Genomic DNA, 27,500 nt, shown 5'->3' on the forward strand with positions numbered 1-27,500 from the left:
CCTTTTACATAAGAAAAACAAAAACTCACTTCCCACGGTCACGCAAAATATTCAAGCACTCAAACCCATCCCCTGTCCCCCTCATCTCCAATTCAAGCTCATGAGGTTATTCTAAAGTAATCTACATAGACGATAGTAAAGTAAAAAAGGAAGGGATGGGAGGGAATACGAATGCATGTTCAAGTGGGAAGATGCGTGTGATGATGAACGTGCGTCGTGTGTAGATAACATTTTGCCGACTATTGGTAAGAAAAGAGGCAAGTGAAGTGAAGGAAAGGTTACAAGTCCGCACATCCTCGGGACGATAAGGGATGAATGCTGAGTGCTCCAGAATTAGAGTTAGAATTGAGAGAGAGAGAGAGAGAGAGAGAGAGAGAGAGAGAGAGAGAGAGAGAGAGAGAGAGAGAGAGAGAGAGAGAGAGAGAATCATTATCATCACCACCGTAATAATAATAATAATAATAATAATAATAATAATAATAATAATGATAATAACAATAATAATAATAATAATAATAATAATAATAATAATAATAATAATAATAACAATAAAAATGGTACAGAATGTTTTCAAGGCAAGATGAGCAGCAGGTATATCACGGGCTCACATTTTACTCGCGCTGTTAGTTCCATCACTGCAATGTCCATATAGTATGAATTGAAGAAATATACGATGGTTGCGCACCACACACAATGTAGAAGCTATAAAATCTAAGGTTATACTGCCCTACTAAAGATGGAGTAAATTCGAAGTTACCAATGCATTATTCTTTTGTTAACACACACACACACACACACACACACACACACACACACACACACACACACACACACACACACACACACACACACACACACACACACACACACACACACACACACAGAGAGAGAGAGAGAGAGAGAGAGAGAGAGAGAGAGAGAGAGAGATGGGTGGGCTGGATGAAGGAGTGGGGAAGGAGAGGACGTCTGCACCTCCTCTTCACAAGCTTCCGGGGCGATGAAGGAGACAAGGCAGGCAAGGCAGTGTTCCGGGAGACGGTCGAGTGGGCACGACGAGCCAGCCCACTGAGGAGCAGAGAAACCCAACTTGCCTTTAATAATCTTTACAAAAGATTCCTTCACTCATCCCTCTATACGATTTTGCTGCATCACCGACTTTAAGTTTGGCTTTATTTTAGCTTATTACTCTACCAGATAGTTTCGTCTTTGCCTCACCTTCCATATCTAAAGCTTCTCCTACGTGGATACAAGAACACACTGATTTATTTTCTGAGTATTAGCTTCATTCATTCATTTTTTTTTTTATATAGCATTATATTTATTTTTAGATATGACGAGAAGAGGTTGTTGTGATAAGATGCGTAGACAGGCTAAGAGAGAAGTGATTGATTATAAGTTTGAAGGAGGTGCGGTAACCGAGATTACGGTCACACGAGGAGGCGAAATAAGATGAATGACCGATATGGAAATACGTAGAAGGTAATGAAGATCTAGGAGTTCGTGAAGGTATAGGCGAAAGTGTACAAGAAGACAGCAGGTCGACAAAACGTACTTAATAAAATGGCCGTTTTTTTTTTTAAGTGGCGTAGGCAATTTTACTTATAGTGGTACCCATATTAGGGCCCATATCATCATCCTAGTGCATCTTTGGTGTAACCACCTAGAACCTGGGTATCATGTAGGTAACTTTAAACCACTCGACAAATGGCATAGCTTCAAAGTGGTATGTGGTGGGATTCGAATCTACGCGTGGACGTCTGCCTGATCCCACGCTCACTGCCTTATATCCACTACGCCACCGCCTCCCTAATTTTATTCCAGCCATCATATTAAAGATCATCTGATGAGATATGTAAACGAAGAATTATGGAAGGAGGAAAGGGTGAAGCTTATGAGAAAATAATGGACGCTGGCCTATATTTAAGGTGGAGTTATAAAGTGAGAATCAAGGGAAAAGACAAACGACGTGTGTGTGTGTGTGTGAAAATATATTTTTTCACACACACACACACACACACACACACACACACACACACGGTAGCTCAGTGGTTAGAGCGCTGGCTTCGCAAGCCAGAGAACCGGGGTTCGATTCCCCGGCCGGGTGGAGATATTTGGGTGTGTCTCCCTTCACGTGTAGCCCCTGTTCACCTAGCACTGAGAAGGTACGGGATGTAAATCGAGGAGTTGTGACCTTGTTGTCCCGGTGTGTGGTGTGTGCCTGGTCTCAGGCCTATCCAAAGATCGGAAATAATGAGCTCTGAGCTCGTTCCGTAGGGTAACGTCTGGCTGTCTCGTCAGAGACTGCAGCAGATCAAACAGTGAAACACACACACACACACACACACACACAGAATATCTTTATTGGCTTCGTTAATGAGTTGTTTTTATTCTAAGCAGCGTCATCTATTTTCAGTACAATCCTTCTTACATCACTGCTATACATGCCAGCCGTACAAATAATGCCTTGTTTTCTTTCCTTACAGGTCAGTGGCAGACAAAGAACTTCAGAAGGTGTACCACGTGAGTAAAGCAATATAAAATACTTCATATACCATAGAGGGTTATTTCAAACTAGACTCCAAAAGGTGTTGAACTACCTTAAGTAACAGTAGTCTCAGGTGAGAAAGTGAGTTTTCTCTGAACGCGCTGATTATAAAGAGAACGGCAAATTGTTGGGAGACATTTTTAAAGCGCTGGTCGTCGTTCTCCGTTGAGAGAGAGAGAGAGAGAGAGAGAGAGAGAGAGAGAGAGAGAGAGAGAGAGAGAGAGAGAAATGTTACCAGGCAAGGGAGAGGATAGGAGCGGTGATGGAATAGGACAAGATGACAGATGTGATGACGAGGAGCAGAAATAGGACGCAATAGTGTTTCTTAAGCATTTACACACACACACACACACACACACACACACACACACACACACACACACACACACACACACACACACACACACACACACACACATTGAAAGTTTAGAAGTAAATGGAGTATACAGTGAAGATCCCAGGGAAATGGCAGAGGCTATGAATGGATGCTTTCGGAAGGTATTCACAAAGGAGACTGCTTTTGACAAACCACTGGTAATGGAACAGAAAGGGATTATGAAGGAGTTTCAAGTAACGGTGGAGGAGATCAAGAACATGATGGGGAGTTTAGAAGTGAGAAAAGCTGTGGGACCTGATGGGGTATCAGGATGGATTTTAAGAGAATGCAGGGAGCAATTGGCAGAAAAAGTTTGTGAAGTAATTGATGCCTCATTAAGGGAAGGCGTAGTGCCCCAAGACTGGAAAAGAGCTAACATTGTCCCAATCTATAAATCAGGTAACAAGAGAGACCCATTGAACTATAGACCAGTGTCACTTACAAGTGTGGTAGCTAAGATGTGTGAGAGGGTGGTGAAGACTAGATGGACAGACTTCTTGGAGAAAATGACATACTTTGTGAGTGTCAATTTGGTTTTAGGAAAGGGCGTTCATGCACGACAAACCTGATATGTTACTATTCGAGGGTGATAGATGTAATACAGGAAAGAGATGGTTGGGCTGATGGAATATATCTGGATTTAAAAAAGGCCTTTGATAAGGTACCACACCAGAGACTGATCTGGAAACTTGAAATGGTAGGAGGAGTGCATGGCAGTTTACTAAAATGGATGGAAGACTTTTGGTAGGAAGAGAAATGAGAACAATAATTAAGGACAGACCATCAGAATGGGGATTGGTGGAGAGTGGAGTTCCACAGGGATCAGTGTTGGCACCAGTAATGTTCGCAGTCTACATAAATGACATGGTGGATGGGGTGTCCAGTTATGTGAGCCTATTTGCAGACGATGCAAAATTGTTACGAAAAGTGAGATGTGACAAAGATTGCGAACTACTCCAGGAAGACTTGGACAGAATATGGAAATGGAGCTGTACATGGCAAATGGAGTTCAACACGACAAAATGCAAGAAAATAGAGTTTGGCAAGAGTGAAAGAAGAATCAGGAGTATGTACAAGATAGGAAATGAAGACATAAAACCAGTCATGAAGAAAAAGACCTTGGGGTGACAATTACCAATGACCTATCGCCAGAGAGACATATAAACAAAATAATTGGAGAAGTATTGAACTTATTGAGGAACATAAGAGTGGCGTTCGTATATCTAGATGAAGAAATGATGAAGAAAATAATTACTGCAATGATAAGACCGAGGCTTGAATATGCAACAATACAGTGGGCTCCGAACTTAAAGAAACACATAAGGAAACTAGAGAAAGTACAGAGGGCTGCAACGAAAATGGTGCCTGACTTAAGAGATTTGACTTATGAAGACAGACTGAAAAGAATGCAACTTCCAACCCTGGAAAACAGAAGAGAAAGGGGAGACCTGATAGCAATATACAGAGTGATGATTGGCATGGAAAAATGGATAGGGAAGATCTGTGTATGTGGAATGGAAGAATGTCGAGAGGGCATGGGAAAAACTAAAATGGCCACTTATAGGAGAGATGTGAAAAATATAGCTTCCTCATAGAAGGGTGGAAGCATGGAATAGTTTAGACGTGGAAGTGGTCAACGCAAGGAATATTCATGATTTTAAGAAAAAGCTGGACATTAATAGATATGGAGACGGGACAACACGAGCATAGCTCTTTTCCCGTATGTTACAATTAGGTAAATTAGGTAAATACACACACTCTCTCTCTCTCTCTCTCTCTCTCTCTCTCTCTCTCTCTCTCTCTCTCTCTCTCTCTCTCTCTCTCTCTCTCTCTCTCTCTCTCTCTCTCTCTCTCTCTCTCTCTCTCTCCTTTGGTACAGCTATTGTGTCTTCCTTGACCTGACCACGCTCTGGACACTTACAAGGCTCCAACGCACCTGCCTCAACCGCCACCACAACCACCACTACAACCATTATCACCACTACTGCTGTTTCTACCATTATTACCTTCATTCATCACTAACTACAGTCACAACATCTATCAATATCACCGATACTTTAATTGTTGTTGCTAGTTATCATCTGCTCTGCAACAAAAACAATAATATCACCATCACTACCACTAACAACAACAACAACAACAACAACTACTACTACTACTACTACTACTACTACTACTACTACTACTACTACTACTACTACTACTACTACTACTATACAACAACAACAACAACTACTACTACTACTACTACTACTACTACTACTACTACTACTACTACTACTACTACTACTACTACTACTACTACTACTACTACCGTAACTACTACTACTGCAACAAAAACAATAATATCACCATCACTACCACTAACAACAACAACAACTACTACTACTACTACAGAATACCTCCACCCCATGTTTATTGATGCGTCAATTAGGGGCTCCACTACTTGGAGGTCATTAGCCCCAACTCTCGCTAATGACTGTGGCATCCAACCATATCTATTACTCTATAATATAAACATTAGTTGTTAGCTATAAATTCACTCTACCTCTACTCTATCTAATCTTATGCCACTCTCCACCACTGTAGCCTCGCAGTCAAGGCCACTTAAATCTGCAGGTATGGGAGTGGAATGCCTTGTCCCCCTGAGACACAGGAGGGCTGATCTGAGGAGGAGAATGAAAGACGGCACCTCATCCATGCGACGACATGGCTCCTTGGCTGGTGCTTCTTTTCTGCCATTAGGTCGGCTAGTCTTGAGTAGAAGCACTGAGCCTTGGAGCCCATCCCGCCAGATGTGGTGAAGACCAGAGGTGTGAAGCTGCCCTGGTCAACGTGTTGGATTCTCTCCCCATACGCTCGGATCTTCTCCTGCTCATTCTTGCGGTGGGCGGCCTCCAGGAGAGTTCGTGGTGACAGGCGGCCATCGGGTCAAAGATCCGTATGTCCATGAATGCTTTCTGTCCCTTGTCCAGAACCCTCGTGCGCTGACGTCGACTCGAGCCTCGTTGGTGGTGTTGGCTGTTCTGTAGCGCAGGTGCTCGCCGTCTAGCGGTAGGAGGGTCGGTTCAGTGGAGACATCGTGGCACACCTCCCTGAGCATGCTGGCGGTCAGATCTCTCACCTCATCGTGCCTGATACATACGAATCCCCTTTTGCACGTCATGGTGTGGTTGACGTCATTGGGGAACTACACACACAGGTACTGGGAGTCCTTCCACCGGCCAGCCGTACCTCAGAGCAATGGCGTCGACAAATTCTTGTTTGTTGAGGCTGAAGCCCTTCGCTCCAATGGGCAGTGACGTTAGCCAGTTAGAGGCTCCTGTTTCCTGTGCAGTGTGGATTTTTCTCACTGTGGTTGCAGGCAGGATGTTTATCAGGTCTTCGAGACAGTTTCGTTGATGTTGTTGCCTGTCTACTACTACTACTACTACCACTACCACTACTACTACTACTACTACTACTACTACTGCTACTACTACTACTGCTACACAACAACAACACCACTACTGCTACTACTACTGCTACCACTACTACCACTACTACTGCACTACCACCACCACTGCCACTACCACTGCTGCTGCACTGCACCGTAACCACCACCACTGCTACCACCACTACCACCACCACCACCACCACCACCACTGCTGCCACCACTACTACTACTACCACCACTGCACTGGTTACAACAACAACAACAACAACAACAACTGCACTACTGCTGCTGCTGCTGCTGCTGCTGCTGCTGCTGCTGCTGCTGCTGCTGCTGCTGCTGCTGCTACTGCTGCTGCTACCACCACCACCACTACTCTACTACTACTACTACTACTACTACTACTACTACTACTACTACTACTACTACTACTGCTGCTGCTGCTGCTGTTTCAGCTTTTTCTTTCTAGTTTCACCACTTTTGCTGTTTCACTGAATTAGAAAAAAAATTAAGATGACGATGATAAAGAAGTAACAACTGTCTCAAGCATGTGAATTATAGCGACAGGAAACATAACCCCATTAATTACTGCAAAAAAAAAAAAAAAAAAAAAAAACTAATCAGAATTAATCAATATTAGACCTCAAGGAAAGAAAGGAAGAGAGACAGAGAAGAAAAAGAAAATCAACTAACTAAAGATTACCGGAAAAAAAATAATAATAACAACTTTCACATCACCTGGGGACGAGCACGTCATCACCTGGACGTGTATGACCACACCTGTCCGGACCCTTCCCCGCGGCACACCTGTGGACGTACTCTCTGACGCCCCGCAGGTGAATGGAATTCCTTTATTACACTGATCTGTCAGCCATGCCTGGGCACACACTACGCCACGCCTCAGGTTGTCCTACTCAGATAATGTATTGACTTTCCTATTTTTTGTTATTTCGTGCTCCGTTGCGTTTTTTTTTTTTTTTTTTTTTTTTTTTTCCGTCGTGAAAGTGAAGGAATGACCTGATATGGAAAAGACAATAAATTATACATCAGTTTTTTCATGTTATTTTTTCCGTTCATTTATTTCTTTCTTCACAATTACATTTCCAGCCTCGTGGAAAGTTTGTTTTTATCTATTTAAACATATGCTTATTTATTTATTTTTTATTTTACTGTTTGATCGGATGAAAATGCCGAAAGAAAATATTGCAGGTTCGAAAAATGAGAGAGAGAGAGAGAGAGAGAGAGAGAGAGAGAGAGAGAGAGAGAGAGAGAGAGAGAGAGAGAGAGAGAGAGAGAGAGAGAGAGAGAGAGAGATTATATACTGTTACATTTATTAGGCTTAACGTACATTACAGCGCCTAGTATAATACAAATGTGTGGGATTGCCTCGGCCTGTTGAGCTGAAGGCTCCTTTACAGACATATTAATTATCTATGCGATGCCGATAAACCTATAAATTGTTCACTCTAATACTAACACTAATACATAATTACAGTTTTACTTTATAATACCTATATAAATTGTTACACTAATAGTAATAGCAGAGAGAGAGAGAGAGAGAGAGAAATTATGAGGTATACAGACAAATACAAATAGAAGAGACAAAACAGGGAGATGGTGGCGTAGTGAATAAGGTGGTGAGCGTGGGATCGGGCAGACGTCCATGCGTAGGTTCGTATCCCACCATGCACGAATCATCCTGAAACTCTGTCATTTGGCGAGTGGTTTAAAGTTACCTACATGTCACTATGATACCTAGGTTCTAGGTGGAGGTATAATTGCCTCACATCAAAGATGCGCTTGGGTGGTGATATGGGCCCTAATATGGGTACCACTATAAATAGAATTGCTTGCGCCGCTAATGGGTGAAACCTGAACAATCCTTCCTATACTCTTCAAGTAGACCTACAAGCACTATAGGCCATAACATAAAAAAAGGCATACATGGACTTAAAGGTAGAGACAGGTAAACAAGCAAACATAAAGAGCGACGGGAAGAAATTAAAGAATAGGCATTAATCAGCCGTGGATCGAGGGTGTCACAGCAAGACTCATTAGTGAAAGTTGTCGTTAAATGTATCCGTGCAGCAACACTTGTTTCTCGATCCCCAACCAAGACTCGTAAAGGGTAGACATTCGCGACATGCATGCCCAAGGACACCGCCAAGGGAGTTTGGGTCATGGGCTAGGGAGTGCACGGGAGGAGTTGAAGGTGGGCATTGAAGGATCACAGCTTCTTGTGAGCACAGAGCGTGTCGTGAGGGGCTACGACTTTTGCAACCAAGATTGGGTCATATACGGCCTTGCGCTGCACGATCTCTCCGGTCGACCCTGCCAGTACTTTCTCTCTCACAGCGCAGGTTCACAGCGCACCCCAACACTTAAGATTATGCCCGCATCGTCTGACCGCACACGCAAGGCCGGAATATAATGAGGTGCTGGCCATACAATATTCAGAAGATGTGCTAAGTAAAAGGGACAATGAGAAACATACCCATAGAAAAGGTCCATCTCATTACAGGAGGTTAACTAGAACATTTGCACGATACAGACGCGATAGGTGAACACAACGCGCGGAATAAGTAAGAGCAAACTCTGCCACTACCACAGGAATCAGGAGGGGACACGTCAAAATAGATGAAAACATTGCAGTGCACGACTGATATAAACGGTGGACACACACACACACACACACACACACACACACACACACACACACACACACACACACACACACACACACACACACACACACACAAACAAACAAACAAACAGTGCGTGCACAAACATCATCCTAGGAATTCCTCAGTCGTTGGTCATAGGTCAGAGCGGCGTCTTGAGATCTGAGCACTATGACCTTTCTTCCTTAATGTGACCCAAGGGCATGGCTTATCTCACCAGGTCGATCGCTTTTTAGTTCCACTGACCTACGACAAGGCCTTCCGAGACTTACCAGGTTTGCTGCCTCCTTTCCATATCACGCTTAGCAGCGTGATGTTCTATCTGTCTGGTGACGCATCCCATTTCCCAAGACTCCCTTCCTATTGGCTTGACTTGATTCAAACACAGAAACACAAAGCGAAATGAAAGGTGAAAGTAGTTGCGTTTTGGTGTGGTATTGGTGGTCATGGTGATTGTGGTTGGGATCATGTTATATAAGGTGATCAAAGTGACATTGGTAAGGCTAGTTGGGATCGTGATGTTGGAAAGCGGGATGGTGAAAGCTGTCACAATGATGGTGACGATAGTCATTATGGTCGCGATGGTGGTGATACTGATGATGAATACAGCGGTGGTTGTATTATTCGTAGTTGGGTTGATAGTAATAATAGTAATAGTAATAGTAGCAGCAGGATCAGCAGCAGGAATAGTAGTAGTAGTGATAGCAGGTGACTACCATCTTAATGATAGTTTTCGTTGTAGCGTGATGTTTATAGCTATCATGCATGGTGATGGTTATCTTGACGGGTAGAAGTAAATGGTCGTAATGGTGACAGCAACTGTTGTTTACTTTAGTGAGAATAATGATGATAAAGCAGTGTCGAGGTGAAGATGGTAGAGGTTTCATTTATGATGGTGGTGGCAGCAGAGCACGATGGTGATGGCGGTGGCGGCGGTGGTGGTGGTGGTGCAGTGAGGCAGCAACATTCCGTGTCTGAGCATCACGGGAAATAAAGTAAGGTGTGGCTGGGAGAGGAGGAGTGGTGGCAGGAGGGAGGCAGTGTTTGTAATGTTGTGTGCAGAGCTGCTGGGAAAGGAGGAAGGGAGTGTTAGCGTGGGAATGATCGAAGAAATGGAAAAGGGAGGTATGGGAAATAAGGTGAGGAAAGTAGTGTTGGGGTAGCGAGGGAGTGAGTTGCGAGGTCATTTTTTCAAGGTTACGTGCTGGAGTTGTGGCGGGCGGGGAATATAGGCGTTGGTTAGCACATCGGGGAATGGGAGAATACATTGCGTAAGTTGAGGGCGGGGAAGTGAGGAAAGAGAAGAGGAGGCCCTGAAGAGGGTTAGGGGAAAGGAGTGTTTGGAACCAGGAACTGAAGTTGCTTTGGTGGAGCCTGGTGAGCATAGCCTGGGGGTTGAGGGGGTGGAGCGGGAGTGACAGGCAGCCGGGCGAGGGTTGCAGAGAGTGGCGGTGGTTAAGGCTCTGGCACTAACACGTGAGTTGGGTCAGCGTGGGCGGGAGAAGCGGTGGTGGTTAAGGTAGTGGGGCAGGATTGGGATGGCGGTGTCGCTCAAGGCGGGGTCAGTCCTCGACGATTGTGTTACAGTGAGTTGAGCAAAGGAGGAGAAAAACGGTTACTACTAAAGTTTAGGGGTAGAGAAAGTGTGAGCAATGACGTGTGTGTGTGTGTGTGTGTGTGTGTGTGTGTGTGTGTGTGTGTGTGTGTGTGTGTGTGTAAAGAGAGAGAGAGAGAGAGAGAGAGAGAGAGAGAGAGAGAGAGAGAGATTGCATAGAATACTCACATGTAATTATCATAATTATTATCATTATTGTTATTATTATTATTATTATTATTATTATTATTATTATTACTATTATCATCATCATCATCATCATCATCATCATCATCATCATCACCATCATTATTATCATTATTATTATACTTCAAGATTCTTAGACAGTGTAAGGTTGAAACAATTTTTTTTTTATTTATTATTATTTTTTTCCAACCACTGCGGTGGAGTACTTCAATCCCCTGACATATAATCTTAATATTGGGGCATTGTAATCCTGTGCCGGGACGCTTCGGTGTTGGAAAAACGCACTGAGATATCGGGATGGGTTGCTGGGATATTAGGATGGGACATCGTAGTGATGGGACACTGGATCATTATGGGGACACTGCAATATTGCGATGGAACTCCGCAAACATTGACAATTTTTGGGCTGAAACTGTTAAACAAGAGTTAGAGGTCTTGGAGCTTGGAGTGAGACGCGGAGAGTTAAAGTGACATAATGAAGCTTGTAAGCATAGTAGATGGAATGGGGTAATGGAATACTGAAAAAAAAAAAGTGGAGAATTAAGACGACGAAGAGGCTGAGAATGAAGGAGACTGAAAGGAGGCACTGGGCTGCTGTGACATCTGGAGTTTGAGGGGTCAAGAGTGGTTGCGACAGACAACCTTGTGTTGAAGCCATGTCGGCGTGAGGGAAGATGAAGCCTGAAAGATATTCTCATGTAAGGCAGAGAAACAACAAGGAATTGCTCTTTCTCTAACATGAATATGGTAGTGAACATTGTAAAGTTTGCACGTATATATCGTTGCTGCTCCGCGCCTGCAATTATCCTGGTAGCAGATGATTTAAAGGCTGGCGTGGCTGGTGAGAGCTGAGGGTGTGGAGGGGGCAAGGAGAGAGAGAGAGAGAGAGAGAGAGAGAGAGAGAGAGAGAGAGAGAGATAGCTACAGAGTCAGTCTGGTGCAAATGTCAAGGCCTGTCGTCAGACGCCCCTCCTCTTGCACACCTTGTAACGCCCGTCACCTGGACCATCGCCTTATCTTACCACAATAAACCTCTCAAACTTGTTATCGTATCCCCCTTAAAGACCAGCTAAGCCTGTAATTGTAACACTAAATGTTTAATGTGCTCGCTGTCACCTCAGCCAAGACAAGGAGAAAAGAAAATTATAAAAAAGAGTGGGACACTTAGAGAAAGCGGAGATCAAGATACCACATCAAGTAATCTTTGGAGGTAAAGAAGAACAAGCAATATTTTGACCTTTGGCAGCAGCTCATTCCCGTTTACAGAAAGTTGACCTAGTGACTTTGACCAACGCAGCGTAATCAAGGTCATGCAGCCTTGTGTTCACTTCATCCACCGCTCCAAAGGTCACACACGTCTCTCTCTCTCTCTCTCTCTCTCTCTCTCTCTCTCTCTCTCTCTCTCTCTCTCTCTCTCTCTCTCTCTCTCTCTCTCTCTCTCTCTCTCTCTCTCTCTCTCTCTCTTTCTTTCTCTCAAATTCACCACACCCTCCACTTGCCAGTCAGCGGCCAATCTCTCCCCTTCATTGTCCTCTGTTGTACAGATGCCAATTGTCGACTCCTTTATGCAAAATGTCATACAAGTTTTTATATATTATAGTGTGTGTGTGTGTGTGTGTCCAGCAAGTTGTATGTTAATGGTGAATAGTGGATCCGTGCCCTACTTAAAGCAGCCGCTGCTTTCTTGTCTTTGCGCGAGACCTTTGTCACGTTGCATTGGTGTGTGTGTGTGTGTGTGTGTGTGTGTCTCACTGTGTTTCACTGTTTGTTTGATCTGCAGTCTCTGACGAGACAGAGCTCAGAGCTCATTATTTCCGATCTTCGGATAGGCCTGAGATCAGGCACACACCACACACCGGGACAACAAGGTCACAACTCCTCGATTTACATCCCGTACCTACTCAGTGCTAGGTGAACAGGGCTTACACGTGAAAGGAGACACACCCAAATATCTCCACCCGGCCGGGGAATCGAATCCCGGTCTTCTGGCTTGTGAAGCCAGCGCTCTAACCACTGAGCTACCGGGCCGTGTGTGTGTGTGTGTGTGTGTGTGTATGAGCGTAAGTTTATCTGCTCTTTAAATGCTTACGGGCTTTATCTCATTCTTATAGCGTGGGAAGTAAAACCAATATGTTTATTTGGCTACTGAACAAATGTAACAATGGTTAGAATGAGGAGTTTCCTTCATGCATCCCGTAATCATGTTTCACTAAACAATACATTTGTGGCGCTGTCTCAAAGCCTGTGTTGGTGTGTAGTGCGCCTTAACCTTCAAGTACTCTTCTGCTCTCCTCCTCTCCCTCCCATCCCCTCTCTCTCTCTCTCTCTCTCTCTCTCTCTCTCTCTCTCTCTCTCTCTCTCTCTCTCTCTCTCTCTCTCTCTCATTTGTTCTAATGGAGTGATACAGACAAGTTTCAATAAGATAACTTTTTTCTGATACATTCAGTGTGCTACCTTTAGCACCTCATCAATATGCGCCACATACTTCTGCCTCACAAGGTTCTATAGACTCAGAGAATAGGCCAATGACTCTCTCTCTCTCTCTTTCTCTCTCTCTCTGGAAAGACCCAAGAGGAAAAATATTCCTGAATCACGAGGCTCTGACAGAGGAAGGGTAGAAACCCGTGAGAACAGCGCCTCCGTTTCCCCCGCTTCCCTTATCTTTATGATTCCTTTTCCCTCCCCACTTTGCTCCTCTGTTCCTCTCTCTCTCTCTCTCTCTCTCTCTCTCTCTCTCTCTCTCTCTCTCTCTCTCTCTCTCTCTCTCTCTGTTCGGTTTGCCTCCCCTACCTCATGCAACTGCGAACAAGATTTTTTTTTTTCCTTTTTTGTAAATGCTGTTGTGGCTTGTTTGTTTTTTTCTATTATTTTTTTTTTTAATGTGTGTGTGTGTGTGTGTGTGTGTGTGTGTGTGTGTGTGTGTGTGATGTAAGACAGGCAATGATTTAGAGGGCACGCTTGCCGCTCCTTCCATGTTGACTCCCTGTTTGTGGTGTTGGCTTTGTGCGTTGTGATGGATGCAATGGCGCGAGGGAGCCCAAGTGACCTGTGGTGGTGATGTGTCCTCGCCTCGCTTCACATTTTTCCGCAGGGTTATCTGTCTTCTTTATTGTTGTTTTTGGTGGTGGTGGTGGTGGTAGTGGTGGTGGTGGTGTTTGTGTATGGCTTGTTGTGTCTGTCTACCTGTCTTCTTATTTGTGTGTGTTTAATCTGTTTGTTTGATCTGTTTGATCTGCTGCAGTCTCTGACGAGACAGCCAGACGTTATCCTACGGAACGAGCTCAGAGCTCATTATTTCCGATCTTCGGATAGGCCTGAGACCAAGCACACACCACACACCGGGACAACAAGGTCACAACTCCTCGATTTACATCCCGTACCTATTCACTGCTAGGTGAACAGAGGCTACACGTGAAAGGAGACACACCCAAATATTTCCACACGGCCGGGGAATCGAACCCTGGTCCTCTGGCTTGTGAAGCCAGCGCTCTAACCACTCGTGTGTGTGTGTGTGTGTGTGTGTGTGTGTGTGTGTGTGTGTGTGTGTGACAGCTATGGCAACCTGTTAGCAGTATTATATATATCTATTTTTCTGTTTAAGAAGTAAAGCTTTATATTTTATCTTCACCTTAAATACTCAATTTACCGTCTCCCACCAGTGCGTGGCGGCTTCCTCCTGTCTGCAGCACGCACTCTCTCCACCGTGCACTGGGGTTATTCAGGGTCGCCCTCTCAGTTGACTCGGCGAGAGGCAAGGGTTAGGGTCATCATTTGAATAGGAGAGAGCCGCGTGATGTGGTCATGAGGTCGTTGTTAGTCCGTTCCTTAGCAGCCTTGACCACTTGTGACATGCAGATGTTGCCGAGGGAGTGAGAGTCTTGTTGGTGACTGATGGCCCACTGCGCTCCGAGCTTCTTAATGAATATAATATATAGTGAAAGAAGGACCCGTGGTCCTTATACGTCGGTAATTTTGTCACACACGCATATGGAAGTCATGAATACCTGAGCCAGGCAGCAGGTGGATAGTGGCTTGATAATTTCGTAACACTTACTAAAGGGAACTTCCCCAGAACAGAAAATGCCAAGGAGAAGCATCTCGGTGCTCGCTGTTCACTGTGTGCTGTCGTCAACCTAGAAGGACAATTAACGGTATGGCGCCGGACCTCAAGTGTTGGAGAATCTTTCGAAAAAAACGTGACAACATTTCGATTCTGTTTTCCTTCAGATTACACATGAAAGATCACGAACAGAGGAAAATGTTGTCTTTATACATAACCAATTGAACTGTTAACCGCCACTTGTTCAAGGCAAGTAATGGGTCGAGATTTGGAACACACCACAAAGGATTGAGACAGGAACCAGACAGGAGGCTTTGTAGAGGCACAAGGTCGGCAGCAAAACGTCTCTACTTGAAGAGCACCGATAATGTCAAGGTACCAGTAATGTCAACAGAGAGTAGAGAAAGGCGAGCACCATGGGAATGGACGGAGCAACAACAATCGCATGTGAAAGGTTACCAATTCTGAATGTCCAGGAAGCTACCAGTGTCAGGCACGATAAGTTAATTCAGACCTTTTTACTGTGTAAGACGGGAAAGCTCTTCCACTGCATATCTTTAAATCCTCTTAAGGCATCAAGCTTGGAGGTTCATTGTATATAGTCGGTCCTGTTGCTTGCCGTCGCACCTCCTTGACCCTTTCAGTGAACCATTAAGGCCCTCCAGTCTCCGCCTCGTGGGTTTGCACACAGAAAAACGAGATGTTGTGTCATACCGCCTGGGGTGGCAATGTAGCTTCTTGTGCTGCCTTTGCATCGAAACCTTTTTATGAACTTTGCCAGATAATACAAAGTATGGGATTCTGCGTAACTGAATCAAATGAGATGGAATTCATAGCCATAATGAAGGATAACCTGCATGCAGGCTCTGACACAAACATAACCAAGGGTGAAGTGATGTCAAAATTAACATAAGAAATACCTACTTCTTTAAAGAGAATATACATTATGTATTTTCTTCCAAATCCTCACACTGAGAGCAAAACGCAATGTCTTGAGACCCTTTGTGGGATCCTGGAGAACGTGGAGGACGAATGGTGCAGCCCTGCCACGACTCGCGGAGGCAGCGGTCGTTGAACCTCTCTCCTTACCTTGGCGCAACGAGACTCTACCCCACCAGACTCCTTTCCTGACTTACTACCCCTGTAAACAATGGTTTGTGAAGCACTAACACGAAATTGGTATTTCACAACTTCACCAAGAATTCACGATCTATGAACCTCTGTGGTAGATGAACACGAAAAACGAAAACTTAATAACAGAGGGAGTTAGACAGCATAGACGGTTTACTTCAACTGCTGTGTTTTGGAGTAAATCACGTCGAGTGGTGTGACTGTGGGGGAGGCGCGGGGCCCATTGCGCTATCGTGTTACTGTCTCTTGCCGCCAGTGTCCGCCACCATTCGACGCACAAACCACTTACTCAGCCTGCTGAAGAAACACACAGACACACACACACTAAAAAAAAAAACAATAAATGAATAAACAAGAATGAAGAAATAAATAAATAAATAAAAATAAACAAAGATGAGGATGGTGAGGGATAAGATACAACAAGCTCAGCAACACCCGCATCCTGCTGTTGCTGCTGGTGATGATGATGATGGCGAGACGGGTTTGATTCAACGAGAAGGACTAGATGGTCACCCCACAGGAGACGGCGGCGCCACCTCTGCCCTCACTCCTCGGTGCCGACCATCGCTGTTGTGATAGTGGTGGCGTGGGTTTGTAAGGAGACCCGTTGACGAAGTTAGAATGGAATGTTGAGGAGCTTCGAGTATAAAGGAATTACCATCCTTGCTGCTTTTGGACATCTTTTGACAATAGCTGGAAACCATGGAAAGAGTCGTGGTGTTCATTATCAGGCTTGAACTGGTTCATTGTAGAAGTATCTACTTGACCTTGACACGTGCGCCTCATCCACAGGATTGTGGAAAAACCAAAACAGCATCAATAAAAAAAAAAAAATGTCATTGCATTAGAATACCAACACTACAAGTGACTTCCCCTTGTCCTTCCTTTGTGTGTTCCACCCACACGAAAACTCCTGCAATGCAGAAAGCGAAAGTGCAAATAGAATCCTTTTGGAACAAGACGGGAGGATGACAGACTTTTTTTTTTTTTAAACAAAATTGAATGTAATAACAAACAGTAAATGTACGAGTAACAAGGCGGGAGGGAAGAGGAGAGTATCATAAAAGGCCGACAAAATAATGAAAAAAAATAAGAAAATGGAATAAAGATCGAAAAAGAGGAAACGGCAATGAAGAGAAGTAAAGAAAAGGAAGAGGAGGAAGAACATGAACATGAGTTCTCAGTAAGGTTAAAAAACAAAGTTCATTCAGTATCTGGACTGCTGATTTCTTCAACCTGAGTTATATTAGCTACTCTTGTTGTATTTTGAACTGTGGAAGACGAGAAATACACAGCGAAGTAACAGAGAATGAAGGAATGGACGAAAGATCACTTGTATGAGAAATAATTCTACTCACACATCTAACCAACAAGAGTTCACCGCCTTAAAGTCCAGTCAATCATAGTCCCTTTCTCACCTACGCAGACTCATTCCATTGTTCCCTGTATTAGTCTGGCCAGACCCACCAAGTCCGGCCACCCAGACTAACTCAGATCCAGTTAAGCTTACCCAATCCAAGCTATCCTCGCCCAGCATGACCGCGCCCTTCCTGCTTGTTTCTCCCACAAGGACGTAATCTGAGAGAAACTGCTTTCACTCTTACTAGGTTACTGGGGCGTGAGAGGAGTGTGTCAGGTGAAGCGGGAGATGATCTGGCCACGGAAGCTGACTGTCCAAGAGGAGGAAGAGAAAAAGAAGAAGCAGTGGAAGGAAGTAGTGGTGGTAGTGGTAATGGTAGTTGAAAAGCGGGAAGAGAAGGGGAAAGAAGTGGTGGAGGTGGTGGTGGAGAAGCAAGAGGAAGAGGAGAAGAGAGGGTGCAGTATGGAATGGCGATGATAGTGGTGAAGCAGAGAATGAAAGTAAACACCAACTTCCTTCATACTTAATTTCCTGAGCATCCAGTGCCTGACAGCTTTCCACCAGAGGAGCTGGGACACTTGAGGTAATGGGTATGCTCGCTACCATGGTGTTCGGCTAATGGTTTTTAATTTTTCATGGTGCTGAGAAGGAAGTGAACATGAAAAAGTGGGAAGGAAAACAAAACGAGATGATGGTGATGATAAAGTTTAAATGATATTGAGAAAGGAGGGTGATAGTCGCTAACAAGAGGAAAGAAAAGAGGAGGAGGAGGAAGAGGAGGAAACAGAGCAGAGCAAAGGCAAATGGAGTGGTAGAGACGGTAAGGTGGGGAACTGGAGTTGAGGGAGGGAAGGGAGGGCAGGATAAACAGGCTTCGTTCCTGATAGAACCTCGGGGGAGTTCCCTAAATCTGGTATCGGAGCCTCGCCAGCCTCAGCCCAGGCAGGTACGGTTTTTATCCTACTGACGTAGAAACCAACTTAAATATACACACAAATGTGATAGGTCGCAGGAGAGAGAGAGAGAGAGAGAGAGAGAGAGAGAGAGAGAGAGAGAGAGAGAGAGAGAGAGAGAGAGAGAGAAGCGCACACACACACACACACACACACACACACACACACACACACACACACACACACACACACACACACACACACACACACACACACACACACACTCTCTCTCTCTCTCTCTCTCTCTCTCTCTCTCTCTCTCTTTAAATGTCGGTTTTACCTTAAACTTTATGTCACAATAGATATTCTCTTTACTATTACCTGTTTATCAGCTATCAAGGAAACACAACCATGGCAACACGATGTACTGCACACACACACACACACACACACACACACACACACACACACACACACACACACACACACACACACCGCGTAGTGTAGTGGTTAGCACGCTCGACTCACAATCGAGAGGGCCGGGTTCGATTCCCGGTAAGACGGCGAGGCAAATGGGCAAGCCTCTTAATGTGTGGCCCTTGTTCACCTAGCAGTAAATAGGTACGGCATGTAACTCGAGGGGTTGTGGCCTCGCTTTCCCGGTGTGTGGAGTGTGTTGATGTGGTCTCAGTTCTACCCGAAGATCGGTCTATGAGCTCTGAGCTCGTTCCGTAATGGGAAAGACTGGCTGGGTGACCAGCAGGCAACCGAGGTGAATTACACCCAGCTTTGAGCTCGCTCCGTAATGGGGAAGACTGGCTGGGTGACCAGTAGGCGACCGAGGTGAATCACACACACACACACACACACACACACACACACACACACACACACACACACACACACACATAGACGGTCCTGTTTTTAAGGTATGCCGCGGTAAAGTCCCGGCTACTAACCCACCCATGTTGTAACAATATTGCGAGTGATGGGACTGGAGCACCACGCGACACCTCACCTCTGTGGCGCTACTAACGCCCACAAGGAAGATGTGTGTGTGTGTGTGTGTGTGTGTGTGTGTGTGTGTGTGTGTGTGTGTGTGTGTGTGTCGTTGTTGTTGTTGTTGTTGTTGATGCCATTTTGCGACTAAGAATTGCTGGAGTGGTCCACGCATATATGCTTTTCAACCTTTACGTATAAAAAGAAATAAACGAATAAAAATTGTAAGTGTGATGATCTTGTGTCCTGGTCTAATGTTGGATTCCCGTCCTTCACAAAGCATAACATATGTAAACAATAAAACTATTTATGTAGATCAGTGCATAGGTCCAAAGCCTATGTGCCTTAACACCTATTTCGTTTTGTCTATATGATAGTACGTATTTCTGTAATTTGTAATTTAGTACTGATTAGGAAATCAAAGATCTTTGATTGAAATAAAAGGAATTAAACAACTAATACAGACTTAAGATATCGACTTAAAAAGATGAACAATGTAAATAGGAAAATGATCAAAATAGACTACACGGTTCCAAAACTAGACAAGGAACTTAAAAACGCAGCACGTGATATTTAGAAATATCTTAATACTGAAAGGAACACACAACAAGTCTGATAAACCACCGATTTATTACATGCACAGTTTCATGAAATGAATATGGAAATGTAAAGACATGACACACTGCTGAAACAAAAGAAATAAAATTTTAAAAAAGATTGCATGAATGTTATGGTTTTAACAGCTTATTTCAGTGAGACGATGTTGTTACTGTGCACGGGTGCTAAGAATAGATAGTTGTCCTTGGTGTGACTTAATGATTTACTTTTCACATAATGGTTTTTGGGAAGGTGACTTCACGACCCCATGTCTTCTTCATATCTCCTGTGAAAGCGACCCATTAGTCTGGTAACGATTGATGTGGATGAATGCAGGGAAGAATCATTGGACATAACATAATTAATACCTGACAGGTTGCAACAGTTATAGTATTATTCGAATTATTCGACCAGTTATTGTGTGTGTGTGTGTGTGTGTGTGTGTGTGTGTGTGTGTGTGTGTGTGTGTGTGTGTGTGTGTGTGTGTGTGTGTGTGTGTGTGTGTTCATCTCTCTCTCTCTCTCTCTCTCTCTCTCTCTCTCTCTCTCTCTCTCTCTCTCTCTCTCTCTCTCTCTCTCTCTCTCTCTCTCTCTCTCTCTCTCTCTCTTTAAGTATGATTGGATCACATCAATTATGAGATATATTACATGAACTTTACTGTAAATTACATTCCCTCAACTGTTTCATTAGCATATTGTTGGGTTTCTGTTTTGTATGTAGTTTACAAACAGACAACGCTATCCTGACTTATAGTTCTTGACGTCAGCATACATACGTAGTAGGAGTAAAATTAAGACCAGTGTCTGCTTGGCATGTCAACAACAGGAAAAACTATAAGACCACTGCTTATGTCTCCACTCTGATGCTTCACCTGCTGTCATGCAAGTTACCTTTGTTGTGAGGTTGCTTTTTGGCGCGTACTTAATGCGTCGTACTCTGCTCAATGTTCCTCTAGACTCCAAAAAATAACACCTGGTCTAATAGTGACGTCATGAACAGAAAACGTGCTGAATGTTAACAGAGAAACAGGATCTCAACGCATTAAACTGTGTGATGTGTGTTTTAATTCTGTTGAGAGAGAGAGAGAGAGAGAGAGAGAGAGAGAGAGAGAGAGAGAGAGAGAGAGAGAGAGAGAGACTGTAAAGTGTTTGTCATTCAGTGCCTCGCCACATTCTCTCCCAGGTTCAATTATTCCTTCCCTCTCTCTCTCTCTCCTTGTCACTGCAGCAACACTTCCCATTCTTCGTTGCTCATGCGTACGTAATGTCCTTCGTCCTCCAGTGTATGTCCTTCCTCCTCCCGTTTCTTCTTTCCTGATAGCGATACATTTCCTTCGTCCTTCACAGCCTATGCTCTTCGTCCTCTTCTTCCTCCTTTCCGAATAGAGACATTCTTCCTTCCTCTTTCCTTTCTCCTTTCATGAGAACGAAGCTTTTCCTTCCTTTTCTTTTCCGGGCGTTTTTCTCTTCTTCTCTTTCTCACATACCGATACTATTACTTTCTTTTCGTTGCCTCTCTTTCTCCCTCTTAGCAGCTCTTCCTTATAAATAAAAGTAATGATCTGAAGTGTACTCACAGCTCTCTATCGTCGTCGTCGCTGCCACCGCATCTGTAGGACTTGAGTGTATGGCGCTTCAGACAGGAAAGTCCACCAGTGCATGAGAGATTGAGTTGCAGGAGGAAAAGACGACTGAAAACATGACTGCTCACCTACCGACAAGTAAACAAACACACACACAAAAAAAAAAAAAGAAAAAAAAAAGAAATACAGACAGACGAATAGGCGAATAGGCAGGCACACACACACACACACACACACACACACACACACACACACACACACACACACACACACAGACACAGACACACCTGTATATATGATTAACCTTCAAGGCCAGGCATAAACAGGATAGACAAGCAGATCGGTGTGTAGCGCAGGCAGAGGCTGATGTGTTTTTGTATTTATTGTGGGTTTAGTCGGTGCCATTCCCTGACCTATACATGAATGGCAGGTTAACAAGGCTCCCATTTCAATCTTCACATAAATCCTGCCCTGACGTCACTCGCACAGGGAGAAAACATGCCCTATAACGACTGCCAGTATTTCGTATCGTTCGCACGTTCTTGCAACTGATTGGGGAGAGCAACTATGAATAATTTTACTGTGCATGGCGTCTGCAGTTGCCTCTAGTACAAGGCCTCTTCACCAGGTATTCAGGGCACTTGCTTTCCTGAGATATGGCTGTATATACTAAACATCACTTCAGGTGTTCATGAGACTGAGCTTTTCCTGTGAATGATAAATGCATACATAACCAAAGAACACTCACCAGCCACAGCTTCCCCCTACTTGATTGAAGGTGCATTAGGACATGACGTTCACGTTTCCGTCAAGAATCCTGAGTACCGGTGCGTGGCTGAGGGTGTGGTGCATGATTTTGTTTTGTTTATATTCTCTCTCTCTCTCTCTCTCTCTCTCTCTCTCTCTCTCTCTCTCTCTCTCTCTCTCTCTCTCTCTCTCTCTCTCTCTCTCTCTATTGACACCTGTATCGACACTCAAGGGCGTTGATTAGATAAGGACCATATTGCGCTTAACACGACGCGTTCATAGGATTGGCTGAGTTCGTCATGTCACGGTTTCTAGGCACAACAGTGACAGCGACGGTGCCCTCTATGTTTCTGATCCGTCACCACCACCACCACCAGTGTCAGCGCCACCGTCACCACATCTGTCACCTCTACCGTCATTATCACCACTATCACCGCTGCCATCATTATCATCGCTTATTTATTTTTGTTATCTCTGACACAATTGTCACCATCATCATCATAACAATTCCATTATCACCTCTATCTCTTGTTATCATCATTCCCATCACCATCACCTCTACACTATCACTATATCAACAAAGGCTATAATCACCACCACCACCACCACCACCACCATCACCACCTTCGAAGTAATCTAGACATCAATAACCACTGTCTCCAGACCATCTTCACCACCATTATCACAAATACCAGCTTTGTCATTACTACTTATATCAGGCCACTACCAATTCCATCACAATCACAGCTATCAGTACCATCAATAGTATATTGTTTAGCAGCGCAAGTTTTACCCAGAATAAATTCATAAATGATAACTAATATTCATTGCACAATCCCTCTAAGAAACCTTGAGAGAAGAGAGGCGAAGAGGGGGAAGGGGGAGAAGGAGGAAGAGGAGGAGAACAAGGAGGAGGCGATGTCATTTTAGTCGTGTTGTTTTGTTTATGAAGTTAATATGCAAATTGTGTTTTACAGTTTGAGGATACATGTGTGTGTGTGTGTGTGTGTGTGTGTATGTAATTCACCGCGGTCGCCTGCTGGTCACACAGCCAGTCTTCCCCACTACGGAGCGAGCTCAGAGCTCATAGACCGATCTTCGGGTAGGACTGAGACCACAACACACACCACTCACCGGGAAAGCGAGGCCACAACCCCTCGAGTTACATCCCATACCTATTTACTGCTAGGTGAACAGGGGTCACACATTAAGAGGCTTGCCCATTTGCCTCGCCGCCTCCGGGACTCGAACCCGGACTCTCTCGAGTGTGAGTCGAGCGTGCTAACCACTACACTACGCGGTGTGTGTGTTTCACTGTTTGATCTGCTGCAGTCTCTGACGATACAGCTAGACGTTACCCTACGGAACGAGCTCAGAGCTCATTATTCCCGATCTTCAGATAAGCCTGAGACCAGGCACACACCACACACCGGGACAACAAGGTCACAACTCCTCGATTTACATCCCGTACCTACTCACTACTAGGTGAACAGGGGCTACACGTGAAAGGAGACACACCCAAATATCTCCACCCGGCCGGGGAATCGAATCCCGGTCCTCTGGCTTGTGAAGCCAGCGCTCTAACCACTGAGCTACCGGGCATGTGTGTGTGTGTGTGTGTGTGTGTGTGTGTGTGTGTGTTTACCTAGTTTACCTAGTTGTAGTTTTACAGGCTTTATGCTCGTGTGGTCCCGTCTCCATATGTGTGTGTGTGTGTGTGTGTGTGTGTGTGTGTGTGTGATGCTGTCTTCGGGAACTCATGAGCTAAATAAAAGAAAAGTGATAGAAGAACAAAAGGAGAAAAATAATAAGGATGATAATGATTGTAGCAGCAATAATAATTATGATAATGATAATAGTAATAATAATGATAATAATAATCATGATAACAATAATAATAATAATAATAATAATAATAATAATAATGGTAATGGTAATAGTAATGGAGAAAGTGATAAGAAAAAGGTGCTGAGAGTTGAGTTTATTCCCGATTAGTTTTGTTACTGCTTCTGCAGGAACACTGTATTAGCTCTAGTTAATGGGTTTGTTTCGAGGGACCTGGGGTTGGGGCCCGCATGGGCTATGCGTAAGTGGTCCGTCTTTAACAGCACTGGTGTCGCTGTTTTTTTGGAAAGTGAATCTTGGAGGGTGTATTGGTGGTACATATCGATGCACTGCTCCCCTGGCTTTTTCACTGCCTAGGCGATATACTTTTTTGCTTCACTGTGACAGTCAGTGACGTCGGTACCGGCGTCCCTGGTGCTTGTGGCGGTGGTTTGGACGGTGGCGCAGACACGGCGAGCTTGGTATCAAGCACGGTCTGCGTCGCATGCATGCAGCATCGCAGGTGCGGGGCTCTGGTGCAGTAGCTTGTATAGGTGCTTGGACAGTACTGGTCCTCTTCCCCCTCCTTTTTCTCTTCCAGGATTGTTTCGTAACAGAGCAGTGGCAGTCTATGGAGGAGCTTCCTGCAAGGGCTTTGGGTGTATACAATTTTGAGTGACCTCACAGGCCTCTGTTGCCACCCTCCGCCCAGAGCAGCTTGAAGAAGGAGCTTTGTTCCATGTGTGGTGAGTCTCGACGCAATATGAGCGTCGAGCAGAGCGGTGTCCCGGAATCCTCAGAGTACTGATGCTCTCCTAGGTGGAATGTCGGCCCTCGTAGACACCACAGAGAATCTGTGACCTGCAATGCTTCTGGACATGCCCAAAGGCATGAATGACACTTGAAGCACCACGTGGCCCTCAGGGGTGAACTTCCTGACGGAGTACACACCCAACGAGCCTAGATCGTGGGAATCCAGGAGTTTCCCCCTTGACCGTCACATAACCTGACGTGTGGGTTGTCGGCTGCCTTGCGCTGCACGATACATACTCGTAATATACACATGCCTGCGAAAAGAACTCACGAATACGCCATGATGGATTCGAGCAAGTAGGCCAAGTCTTCTCTGGCAAGCCTCGTGCGAGAAGAAATAGATTCTTCAATCTTGTGTTTGGGAATGAGCCCACGAATACTTGAACCAGTGTTTCAGTGAAGTGTTTTTTCTCCTCATCCATATATATATATATATATATATATATATATATATATATATATATATATATATATATATATATATATATATATATATATATATATATATATCACTGCACCACACTCTGCACCCGCCTAGTAAAGGAAAAAAAGTAAAAACAACTCTTTTTGTTTTAGTGTCATGGGCACTGAGGCGATGCACACTGCTGGTTGGTTTTCTATACACTTTGAAAGATACACTATTTCCTAACATCATACTTAGCACATCTAGGAAAGATATCTTGCCGTCCATCTCTTCTTCCACTGTGAACTGGTTTCCGTGATGAACTGTTTTAAGTCCCCTCACCTTTTTCTACAACTTGTCTGAGTGTCAGAACAAAAATATTAATAGCAATAATAATGATAATAATAATAATAGTAATAATAATAATAATAATAATAACAATAATAATAAAAATACTAATAATAGTAATAATAATGATAATAATAATAACAACAACAACAATAAGGAACAGTAATGAGGACGACGATAACAATGATGATGATGATGCTGATGATGGTAATAATAATAATAATAATAATAATAATAATAATAATAATAATAATAATAATAATAATAGTGATACTAATAATATAACAAAAGTAATTAATAATTCCGTCGCGTAGCGGCTAGCGCTTGCTTACGAATCCCTGGACACCTGTTGGAATATTTACATCTTATTCATGGTTTCTTTTTATTTATTTCATTGTTTATTTTTTTCATGTTTTTTTCTTTTTTTCTAAGGTGGAGTTTTTTTATTTATTTATTTTTCTATTTATTGTTGAGTAGAGAAAAAAAAAAGTTGTTTCTTGTTATGTATTGAAGAAAAAGTAGAAGCGAAAATCTACGTTGTGAGGTGACATTGGCTGTCGGTGTCGCTGAGAAACGTATGAAGTAACACCAAAAATACATTTAAAATTTCATACAACGCAACAAATACTAATGTCCACTCGACCCACGCTCTCTCTCTCTCTCTCTCTCTCTCTCTCTCTCTCTCTCTCTCTCTCTCTCTCTCTCTCTCTCTGTGTCCTTACACACAGTCTTATGTAGTGGTTCCGTCATCGCATCCCAGAATCTATCGCGTTGAACTCTTTACCTGAGTACAACTTTGTAAATTAATCCAATAAGTAAGGAAAGTTAGGCCGGTGTCACACTATGCGGCGGCGCCGCTGCGACGGAAAAGCATGCGGCCCCGCCGCACTTCCTGCATCCTGTCACACATAAGCGGCGAAGTCGTTCAGTATCCCCAGAAGCCAGCATAGAAAGGTTGACTATCATGTTGTCAAAACTAAAAGTTATTTGTGCATCAGAAGCAGAAGGCTTACTGAAAGAGCCAACTCGTCGTAAACACTGGGTTCACCCATTTAACGCTGAACGAGAAACAAGTAAAAGATCCGAAAAGTTTTATGAGAATATACGAAAATATGATGAAAGATTTTTGTGAGTATTACAGAATGTCCAAAGCTTCTTTTGATGAGCTGCTGGAAGTGTTGACGCCTCATATCTCCAAGCAAAATATAAAGTTTCGAAGATCATTATCTCCAGAAGAAAGACTAACAATTACACTAAGATGAGTAAAAAAACAAAAAAACATTGTGACTGTATATTCAGACCGAAAAACATGGGATGTATATTATAATATTCATTTCCAAATGCAAGGAATAATCAAATGTACAAATAAAATATTCCTTGAATAAAAAAAAAAAAATCTCCATAATCGAAGCAAGTAGATGTTTAGTAAGGAGAATGAGGAGACACTACGTCAAATACTGGAAAGCCCTGTGAAGACATCAGTTGGGTATCTATGGTGCCATGACTGACAAACATCTTGTAACAATGGAGCGCCGGATGCGGCGCGGCCGTCTGGTGTGACCACGTGCATAGAACTATGTGTGATTTCCCACGACACTCGGTGGGATGCGGCGGTGCGGCGCTGACGCAGCATGCTTTTTTTTTTTTTTTTTTTTTTTTTTTTTTACGTAAGGCTTATAGCGCCTGTAGCCACACTTGAAGCGCTGTTCAGCTTCCGCCCATTAGTGGCGCATGCAATTTTATTTATAGTGGTACCCATATTAGGGCCGATATCACCACGCAAGCTCATCTTGAGTGAAACCACCTAGAACCAGGGTATCATGGTGATATGTAGGTAACTTTAAACCACTCGACAAATGGCAAAGTGTTTTAAGGTTGTACATGGTAGGATTCGAACCTATGCGTAG

The 27,500-nt window shown here is 43.9% G+C and overlaps 1 protein-coding gene and 1 non-coding gene across 20 annotated transcripts in view; both read left to right on the plus strand.

Annotated features, from left to right (window-relative positions):
• LOC123518691 (sodium-driven chloride bicarbonate exchanger-like) overlaps nt 1-27,500 on the plus strand; it is a 328,162-nt gene that overhangs the window by 114,240 nt on the left and 186,422 nt on the right. The window lies entirely within an intron of this gene.
• Trnaa-cgc lies at nt 2,032-2,105 on the plus strand. Its single transcript has one exon. It is a non-coding gene; the product is annotated as a tRNA-Ala (tRNA).

This window comes from Portunus trituberculatus, chromosome 44 (assembly GCF_017591435.1).
Source record: "Portunus trituberculatus isolate SZX2019 chromosome 44, ASM1759143v1, whole genome shotgun sequence".
Lineage (NCBI taxonomy): Eukaryota > Metazoa > Arthropoda > Malacostraca > Decapoda > Portunidae > Portunus > Portunus trituberculatus.